Below are 9,929 nucleotides of genomic sequence, written 5' to 3'. Positions count from 1 at the left end.
ACATATTACATTTTTTCCCCATAAATTCCTTCTTGTATTTGGTTATAAGAACAATAAAAATTGATCAAAATGTTATATATTTTGAATGAGTTTTGCAATGTTTTGAAATGCGGGTGTTTATTTTGAAGGTTACCTCATTATCATAGAAAAGTGATGTCATCGTTAGTGCTGCTAACAGAATAGTATTGTGTGTTAGATAGAAGGTGAGCCTGGTTTCCAGCTGAGTGTTTGCTCTCTCTCAGTGCGTGTGTGTGTTGTCATTATTATCCAGTGTGCTCCCAGCTCAGAATGGCCAGATTCACTCAGACTGAAACAAGAAGGCAGCAGCAATCACAGCAGCCCCATCCCGCTCACACCAGCCTGGTTTTCACTGGACCTGGGGCACCACCTACCGAACAACCACTACTACTTATCCCTCACCAGCACCAGTACTCTCAGATCACATTTCCTAAACCCATGAACGGGTCAGAATCCATTTCCATTCATCCGGAGAGCGGCAATATGAAAGACCAAGATGCCATAAAGCTGTTTATCGGGCAGATACCGCGGAACTTAGAGGAAAAAGACCTGAAACCTCTGTTTGAACAGTTCGGGAAAATCCACGAACTGACAGTTCTAAAGGACCGATACACCGGCATGCACAAAGGTAACGTGTGCCCCCCCCCCCCTCCCATCCAATGGCATATAACAAGGCCTAATACAATTAGCTGTATTTCGTTTGATTACAATATTACGTAGCCTTCAATTGCCAGTCTAATGGTTGGCGACTTTTGCATTGCGCACCAAATTATTATTTTGGTGTCTAACTCAACATTTAGCTCTCTAAATGATTGTAGAGAATTGTATGAATAATTATTGCATACTATTTTTCGTCAAACATGCATGATAACCTAGGCTACTTTTAATCATCGTGGTCTCATGTTCCCAAATATTCTAAGGTGGCCATGGGCATGCACATAGGGAGATTTCATAGTTGTAGGGGTCTCGCGCCGATTCTTAGCTTATATTATTGATTTCACGCATACACATCAAAACGACTTGAGTGTTTACAGATTTCAAACGTGATAATATTTCATATAAATGTATCCAATGTATTTGTATTTTCATAACGCTCTCTCAGAACTGGGGCAGAGGCGCTTAAAAGGGATACATTTTTAAAGAGCCTCCCCTTGACTYTCCCATATTTTAGGTACAGGCAGCATCCTTTATTTATCCATATGCTTTCTGTGACATCCCACCATGTGCTGCTCAAGTAGCAGCTAAGCCCAAGACCAAATAAATTCGGTGCCAAAATGTACAAAATAGGGACGCAAGGACTGTCAAGAGATGACAAACGTTTACTGCGCGCAGCCAGCAGTGTTGCTGCTGCTATGGTGTGTTGCCATGTTGGGTTTATGGAGGTGGATGTAAATAAGCCACCAACAAAAATACAATGTTAAAGGGATAGTTTGGGATTTAGGCAACGATTCCCTTGATCTACTTCCCCATTGGCGGATGAACTCGTGGATACCATTTTTATGTATTTGCATTGAATATGAAGGAAGTTAGAGGTAGTTTTACTAGCGTTAGCACAATGGCTGGAAGTCTACAGGAACAGCTAGCGTGCTACAGTAGCAGTCATTGCACTAATGCTAGTTAGAAACTTCCTTCAAACTGCAGTGCCAAAATCCCAAACTATCCCTTTGAAGATGCAGAAACTCTCCAACATTTCTTGTTGCTGAAATTCTAATAGTTCACCTAATTTCAGTTTATGTGACAAACAAGCAAGTAYAATGTAGAAAATCATTGTACCATCTAAATCGCTGTGAAATATATATTTGCATAACCAAAAATATTGTATTTTCAGCTGTTTGAAGATGACGTACAAAACCAAACTTGTAAGACACAAAAACAAAACTTAAGGGGGAGCATAGAAATAGCACACATAGAACAGATCTACTGCTTCTTAGACTTGCTTTCAATGACAATGACAGATCTATAACACATTTCTATGTGAATTTGGTCTTGTCGCCCAAAGATTTACATATTGCAGCTTTAAGATTCAATGTTTTTTTTCTAATGCAGTCGGGGAAGTCATGGAAGCCATTTAACTTCACAATGGAGATTATTTAACTACAGAATGGAGATTACTTAACTACAGAATGGAGTAAAATAAAGGTTAAATAAAAAAATAAACAATGAGAGTGAACAACGTTGCCCTATTCATCATCGTCAGTGTAGGGCATCGTCCATCATTATCATCTTCATCATCATCATCATCATCATCAAACTTCTTCATGGAAACTGTAGCCACCAATAACTAAGGCTTCTTGATGTTACAGTATTACAGAGGATCATTTAGCCTACATAGCATACTTCCATGGATTTAGTGTAAAACCAAAATGCTGTTCAGACACCAAGATCTAAAAAAATCTTTACAATGACACAATTGTGATTAATGATCAAATAAGGCTATAATAAGTTCAAATATGCACCATGTTAGTTGATGTTTCCACAATGGGAATTGGGCCCCCGTTGCTGTCCATGGTCCTGACAGCCCAAATGCGTTGAGCAGGAAAGGATATGGCAGAATCAGTTGACTTGTGACCAAATGAAAGCTCTGAGATAAAGGCTTTCCCTGCTTAGCAGATGAATGTCTATGTGACATTAAGAAATATAAACATCACAGGTAATCTTTTAAATGCCACTTCTGACACATTTTAACAGACACTCTTACCCAGAGCGAATTACAGGAGCAATTAGGATTAAGTGCCTAGCTCAAGGGCACATCGGCAGATTTTTCACCTAGTCAGCTCAGGGATTCACACCAACAACCTTTCAGTTACTGGCCAAACGCTCTTAACCGCTAAGCTACCAGCAGCCACCTGGCATTATCATGCCATTATGTTCACTAATTTCTGCCATTCCAAATAGGCTACGATGAACATGAAGCATTTACATTTCTGAAAGTAAAAATATAATTATAGACATACTGCATTATGGACAATGTCTTGATGGGTGTACAACATTATCAACCCAAAATCACATTTAACATTATCCACAGGTGAGATAAGGCTGGTCAAATTTAAATCACATTTGTAATTTCTGATGTCAAACTGTATCTGGTGTAAGTGATGAGCCACACCTAGAATATGTCCCTTCCAATGTGTCTCTGTTAATGAAGTGAAATAACTAGCCAGTAATCATTCAGCTCATGCTCTGCCAAATGTCTCTCTCACCTATGGTTGGTGATCAAAAGTCAGAGTTCAATAGCTAGAGAGGACCCTAGTATGCCCCACACCTACATATGGCTATAATTCTGTGAGAGGTGTTTGTTTGTGTGTGTGTGCTTGTCCGTATAATAGAAGTATTTCTCAACCTCACACACTAGACAGTAGTTGTGTGTAATGTATAAAACGTTATTGCACTGCATTGCATAAGGATTGCAGTACTTGGTTTTGGTTCTCAACAAACTGTTGTGTTATAATTGAAGTCAGGCCCTGAATGGTGGCATGCGTATGGAATTTTATCAGCAGAATGTCTCTGTGTGTCAGAAAGATGATTCACTGATGAGTCTTGAATTGTACATTGACAAAAGTTGTGACATCAACAGCTAGTCTGTAGTTTACAATGTACAGGTTCGATCTCTTTAATTTATTATCTTCATCAATTAGGCACATTTATCATGACATTTTACAAAGTTACTGTCAATTAAAACAAGTTCCTGAAAATGTTCTATGCTTTCAATAACAAGTATGTTTTGCATTTATTCTTAGTACTGTGGGTTTATGCCTTTCGTGCTGAAATACCCCTGTTAACTTTATGCCTTTGTTGTTTTATCGTACGGAAGTCGCATAAGCATTTTACCTCAAACTAATTAGTGATTGAATATTCCTAAAGGTAAAACATTKCCTCTTAAATTAATCAATGTAAATTTATAGATTTAATTTGGAACATGGCCATTTCTGTGGATTTTCTGGAAGTTATATATGAAAATATTATATAACCAAGGCTACATTCTTGTTAGTGAATACTTACTTCCTCAAATATGACAAGCATCGTCTCTGCTATTATGTGATAATAAAATCAAATKTAATTACCTATCTCATCAACTAATTTAATGGATTAAATTACTCGTTCTCCAAACAATAATAAAAATGATTAGTACTCCTATTCAAGTAAATAATTTTAGAGGTCAGACCCAAAATATTAATGTCAAAGTCAATTTATGTTCTTATTCATTAATGTCAAATAGCCAGGGTTTAGTTGAATCAGTTTACTTGGAATGTAATAAATCCTGGCCACACAATTTCCAGTATGAAATCATCCTAGTACTAGTCCTCTGCACTTCACTGGTTTTTCTATTGTCAATGCTTAATAAACGAAAAAGGATTATGAATGTCATCTAATAGTATAATTGTTCCTCAAAATTACACGCGCGAACGCACACGCATACGTGCACACGCACGCACGCACGCACTCACACTCACACACACACACACACACACACACACACACACACACACACACACACACACACACACACACACACACACACACACACACACACACACACACAACACACACACACACACCACACACACACCACACAACCAACACCACACACACACACACACACACACACACACACACACACACACACACACACACATTTTCCAGAGAAGCAAAATTGCATTAATCGAACCAAAATGGTCCTTACATATACTGAGTAGTTGTTGTGTGTCATATTTTGTCATTTTGATTTACATTATATTCGTAGTCTGTTGTTTTCCTTCCTTCCCTTCGACCGATTCTTTCTGGTAATCCATCAGGGAAAACAAGGAATTTGTTTGTGAAGCGTGATAATAATGCGTGGCTATAATAACTTGACTCGAGAGGATTAGCAAATGTGCATTGTCTGAAGCTTCAGTCTCTCGGGTGATCAGCTGCTAGTCTCCCTAAACAGTGGCTGCCTTCGCCAATTAAACATGCAGTCTAGTCTCCCTCTTCAAATTATTTATTCTGCCTGTACTGTCGATGGCCTGCCATTTATTGTCATCAAATTGGTATTAATAGGTCGACTATTTCCTGATGTTGGATTTATCACTCACAGTGAAAACTTCTCCCGTTGGTCTTAATTAGGCTCCACTCACACAACAGGCTTTTAGTTTAATATTCATTTTTCTCTGTGTGTATGAAGGCTACCTGAAGGTTGCAATTGTATTTTTCTTGATTTAGGTATGCTAGCAATTTAATGATTTGCGGACTCGCACATGAAAAGCACACAACGCCATTTTCAAATGTATTTTTCTGTGTTGTTCTGTGGCTAGTAAGAGGGTTATTGTTGCATAGGGGTGTCAATCTTAGCAGATTTGCTTTTGAATACAGATACAGGTTTAGCTGTGTCGACTGAAATACACACACACACACACTTGATGAGAGGAAGATGGGTGGCAGGAGTGATTCAGCATACTGGACAGGCAATACAAACATGTCTGCTCTCATCTGCCTGCTGAGTATCAATATTAAGCTAGTGTCGGGAGGATCATTGTGTTAATGCATTTATAAATGGACCAAAGATATTGCCGTAGACTCAAGCCAGTCAGAAGCACATTAAATCATAGGAATAATCTAATGAAATATTTATTCAAGTTAAAAAAAAAATCTTCCCCACTCTGATGGATGGGCTCCACAGTGAGGGTAGTAGCCCAGCAATAATGGAGAGATGGAGGGAGGCAGATCCAAGCCACAGGGTGCTGTAAGAGCATATAGGCCCACCCAAATCAAATGGTATTAAAAAGAGACAAGACCAGTATCCCCACGGAGATTATGTAACTGTACCAGAGTGTTGACAAAAACAAATCTAGTAATCTTTCCAAAACTCTCATACAGTATGTGATTTAAAGGGATGCCCTTCTCCTCCATATTGAAGCTGCTCATATGGAAGGAGCTAAGGATCACGGCGCTGCGCCAAGGTATGACAGGAACCCCTCTGGGAAAACAGATGGGAGCAAATGTACTTACAGGTAATTGCCAAAATAAAGGAAACATTTGAGTAAATGAGGAATACAAAGTAAATTGAAAGCAGGTGCTTCCTCACAGGTGTAGTTCTTGAGTTAATTAAGCAATGAACATCCCATCATGCTTAGGATCATGTATAAAAATGCTGGTCAGGCCTAGTTGCCCATTTTTTGGCTACCATGGCTATGCCACAGCACAGAAACTGCTTTATAGAAATTCAGTAAATAACTTCTGTTGGCTGCCGGTGAATGCTCGATTTTAGTTCTTTGGGATTTCAGTGCTGGGTTTAATACTATTGATCGTAACATCCTTGCTGACCGGCCGGAGAAGTGGGTGGAAATCTCTGGCGTTTCCCTCGACGGGTTCAGGTCATATCTACACTACCACCCTTTGCCATGATGACAGCTTTCCACACTCTTGGCATCAAAGCAAAGCTGTCATCAAGGCAAAGGGTGGCTATTTGAAGAATTTCAAATATACTGTATATATTTATTTTTTTAACACTTTTTTGGTTACTACATTATTCCATATGTGTTATTTTGTAGTGTTGATGTCTTCACTATTATTCTGTGTGGATGAACCAGTGTCCTCTGTCTCTGTACAACCCTGTGTGGATGAACCAGTGAGAGCTGGTCAAACTTTTAGCTTTTTGCCATTCTCAGTGCAGGTGGTACATAAAGCCCTGAAATCCTTAGATCAAAGAAAGCCTGCAGGTCCTGATCTTTTGGATCCCTGCTTTTTAAATCTGGCAGCTGATTTCATAGCTGAACCACTTACATATCTGTTCAATCTAACCCTGGAATGTAATGAAATTCCAAAGATCTGGAAATCAGCATTTGTCCTACCACTTTTAAAAGGGGGAGATCCAACTCTTTTAAATAATTATCGGCCAATCTCAAAGCTGTCGCCCCTGGTGAAAATACTTGAAACCCTTGTAAGTGAACAGCTAAAAGAGTTTTTATTTACTAACTCTATTTTATCAATGTACCAATCGGGCTTCAGGAAGAAGCATAGCACAATTACAGCAGCCATGAAGGTTTTAAATGATATCACTGAAGCCCTTGACAAAAAACAGCACTGTGTCTCACTTTTTATTGATCTCTCTAAGGCTTTTGATACAGTTGATCATGCTATGCTAAGGCAGAGATTGTTGAGTGTAGGTCTTTCGGAGCATGCAGTTGCATGGTTTGCTAACTATCTGTCTGATAGAACAGATAGAATTTTATGGGCTTATGTCTGTTAAATTGTCTGTCCTTAATGGTGTGCCCCAAGGCTCTGTACTTGGTCCTCTCTTATTCACTATTTATAAAAATTATTTAGACAAAAATGTCCAAAATGCACAACTTCATTTTCATGCTGATGATACTGTTATTTATTGTTGTGCCTCGTCTCTTACAAAAGCTTTCCAGAACTTGCAGACTGCTTTTTATACTGTTCAACATACCTTGTGTCAATTGAAGCTTATACTCAATACTGACAAAACTAAACTAATGGTGTTTTCTAATGCAAGAAATAGACCTCTGAACCTTTCACCTATTACTACCTGTCAGGGCAAGGAGATTGAGGTTGTAACCTCATATAAATATCTTGGAATTTTAATTGATGACGGCCTCTCTTTTCAATTGCATATTCAACAACTTACAAAAAATTTAAGCTGAAATTGGGATTTTATTTTATTTTAAGGCCTGTTTTTCTTTTGAAGCCTGAAGGAGGCTAGTATCAGCTACATTTATGCCTTTACTAGACTATGGGGATATTTTATATATGAATGCTTCCGCTCAGTGTTTGAGATCAATTGACACTCTTTACCATGGCACTTTGAGATTTATTTTAAACTGTAAAACCCTTATGCACCACTGCACTTTGTTTTCCAGGGTTGGCTGGCCTTCTCTAGTCACTCGTAGGCTCAGTCACTGGTATACTTTTATTTACAAAGCCATTTTGGGTTTACTACCTTTTTATTTGGGCATTTGTATTGTTCAGAAATGTGGTGGGTACTCTCTTCGTTCGCTGGATTTTATCCTGCTAACTGTTCCAAATGTCCGAACTGAATTTGGTAAAAGGGCTTTTATGTACTCTGCGCCATCGTCTTGGAACACCTTACAAAATACTTTTAAACTGGAAGAACTTGTCCCGATTGGTGTTTTTAAATCACTGATGAAGGATTTTGAGGCTGATTCCCTGACCTGTCAATGTTTTTAATTTGCTGTTTTTGATTTTGTTATACTCTTGTGAATTCAATGGTTTTTACTAGATTACTTGTAGTTTTTCATGTTGTCTGTCTGTGATTTTTGTAATGACTTGGTGCTGCCTATCTTGGCCAGGACGCTTTTTAAAAATAGATTTTAAATCTCAATGAGCCCTTCCTGGTTAAATAAAGGTTAAATAAATAAAACAATGTAGAAAATAGTAAAAATAAAGAAAAACCCTTGAATGAGTAGGTGTTCTAAAACTTTTGACCGGTAGTGTATGTGGCATACGTTTCTCAGTGAGCATGGGTATTGTCCCCAGCACCTATTCACTATGGTGTCCCTCAGGGATCAAGTCTGGGCCCCGTCCTTTTCCCCCATGTACATACTTCCGCTTGGTGACATCATCCGCAATCATAACATTCAGTTTCATTGCTAGACGGATGACACACAGCTTTATTTACCAATCAGACCCATTAACCAAGCTAGCGTAGCTACCCATCAAAAATGTCTTGCTGACATAAAATGTTGGATGTCTGACCATTTTCTCCAGCTTAATGGTAACAATCAGAGGTTGTTTTATTTGGAACCCACCTTGCTATAACCCAGATTGTAAATAGCTTTGGTCATTTGTCCATCAATGTAAAGCCTAAGGCAACAAACCTTCGTCTTCTTTGACCCTGACCTAAAGATCATGCTGCATGTAAAGAACGCTGTCCAGTCTTGCTTTTATCATCTAAGAAATATAGCTAAAGTCAAGTTAAACATGCTTTTACAGTGCATTCAGAAAGTATTCAGACCCATTTACTTTTTCCACATGTTGTTACGTTAAAGCCTTATGCTAGAATTGATTAAAAWTTTTTTTTATAATCAATCTACACACAATACCCCATAATGACAAAGCAAAATCACATTTACAAAAATGACAAAGCAAAAGCAAATTTGTAAAAAATAAAAACTGAAATATCACATTTACATACAGTGGGGAGAACAAGTATTTGATACACTGCCGATTTTGCAGGTTTTCCTACTTACAAAGCATGTAGAGGTCTGTAATTTTTACATTCAAGGAATAAAATTGTAGACCTGCACAAGGCTGGGATGGGCTACAGGACAATAGGCAAGCAGCTTGGTTGAAGAAGCAACAACTGTTGGCGCAATTTTAGAAAATAGAAGAAAATAGAAAGAAGTTCAAGATGATGGTCAATTCACCCTCGGTCTGGGGCTCCATGCAAGATCTCACCTCGTGGGGCATCAATGATCATGAGGAAGGTGAGGGATCAGCCCAGAACTACACGGCAGGACCTGGTCAATGACCTGAAGAGAGCTGAACCACAGTCTCAAAGAAAACCATTAGTAACACACTACGCCGTCATGGATTAAAATCCTGCAGCGCACAACAGGTCCCCCTGCTCAAGCAGGCGCATGTCCAGGCCCGTCTGAAGTTTGCCATGACCATCTGGATGATCCAGAGGAGGAATGGCGAGAAGTCATGTGGTCTGATGATTCAAAAATAGAGCTTTTTGGTCTAAACTCCACTCGCCGTGTTTGGAGGGAAGAAGAAGATGAGTACAACCCGAGAAACACCATCCCAACCGTGAAGCATGGAGTGGAAACATCATTCTTTGGGATGCTTTTCTGCAAGGACGGACGACTGCACCGTATTGAGGGGAGGATGGATGGGGCCATGTATTGCGAGATCTTAGCCAACAACCTCCTTCCCTTCAGTAAGAGCATGAT

The 9,929-nt window shown here is 39.0% G+C and overlaps 1 pseudogene; it reads left to right on the top strand.

Moving 5' to 3' along the window:
- Positions 1-232: 232 nt before the first annotated feature.
- The window catches only part of LOC111972085 (CUGBP Elav-like family member 5), a 387,343-nt pseudogene continuing 377,646 nt past the window's right edge, over positions 233-9,929 (top strand).

This window comes from Salvelinus sp. IW2-2015, linkage group LG13 (genome assembly GCF_002910315.2).
Source record: "Salvelinus sp. IW2-2015 linkage group LG13, ASM291031v2, whole genome shotgun sequence".
NCBI lineage: Eukaryota > Metazoa > Chordata > Actinopteri > Salmoniformes > Salmonidae > Salvelinus > Salvelinus sp. IW2-2015.
Note: the sequence above shows the minus strand (reverse complement) of the source record. Positions and strands in the feature narration are given on the sequence as shown.